General features: G+C 39.4%; 1 non-coding gene across 1 annotated transcript; it reads left to right on the forward strand.

Moving 5' to 3' along the window:
- Positions 1-363: 363 nt before the first annotated feature.
- Positions 364-467, forward strand: LOC129075316 (U6 spliceosomal RNA). The gene has a single exon (XR_008529623.1). It is a non-coding gene; the product is annotated as a U6 spliceosomal RNA (small nuclear RNA).
- Positions 468-987: the final 520 nt, after the last annotated feature.

Below are 987 nucleotides of genomic sequence, written 5' to 3' on the forward strand. Positions count from 1 at the left end.
CCAGAACTACAAATCTCCACTGGTGTCATTAACTTCTGTGTGTTTACAACGGTAAACATCTTACCCCAACAGTTGACTTGTGTCTGCTTTTTAAACAATTGCAACAGATGGTTGACACTTGAACAGAATATATAATTAGCAATGCAATCTAACACTTCATTCTTATTTGTTCTTTCTTAAAGGGGAGAAGCTGTGCCTTATGCCATTGGGTCGAATCTGTTAATCAGAAGCAGTGCTATAAACATTCTGAGGAGAGATGGGTTGTGGGAGGATTCCTAATCCCAGCCTTTTGGGAACATTAAAAAAAAAAGCCAGGAGGGGGTGGAGAGAGAAATTTCAGTGCTTTTTAAAAACTCATGCCTTGTGCTCGCTTTGGCTGCATATATATTAAAATTGAAACAATGCAGAGATTAGCATGGCCTCTGAGCAAGGATGACACCCAAATGCATGAAGCATTTTATAACATTTGATCATTTCAGCGATATTTACAACAGCCAAGATCTGGAAACAGCCAAGGGCCCATCAGTAGTTGAGTTTGGAGTTTGGATAAAGAAGCTGTGGTACATTTACACAATGGACTACTACATGGCCATAAAACAAAAGGAACTCTTTGTACAGCATGGATGGACTTGGAGATTATCATGCTAAGTGAAATAAGCCAGTCAGAGAAAGACAAACACCATGTGATCTCACTTATATGTGGAGTCCAATGAACAAAACAAACTAATGAACAAAAAAGAGACATAGGCATAGATACATGCTATAGACAGCAATACCTGTTAGACATACATGTATAGACAGCTATTAGACAGCTGGATGAAAGAAGGTGAAGGGATAAAGCAAAAAATATACATATATATACACATACACTTACACATACATATAGTCACAGACAGCAGTGTGGGCACAGCCAGAGAAAAGCGGGTGGTGGGCAAAGTGAAGATAAAAGGGGGCAGAAAGAGATTTGCTTTGGGTGATGGGTGCACA

This window comes from Pteronotus mesoamericanus, unplaced genomic scaffold (assembly GCF_021234165.1).
Source record: "Pteronotus mesoamericanus isolate MK-2021 breed Mesoamerican mustached bat unplaced genomic scaffold, CSHL_Meso_final contig_52, whole genome shotgun sequence".
Lineage (NCBI taxonomy): Eukaryota > Metazoa > Chordata > Mammalia > Chiroptera > Mormoopidae > Pteronotus > Pteronotus mesoamericanus.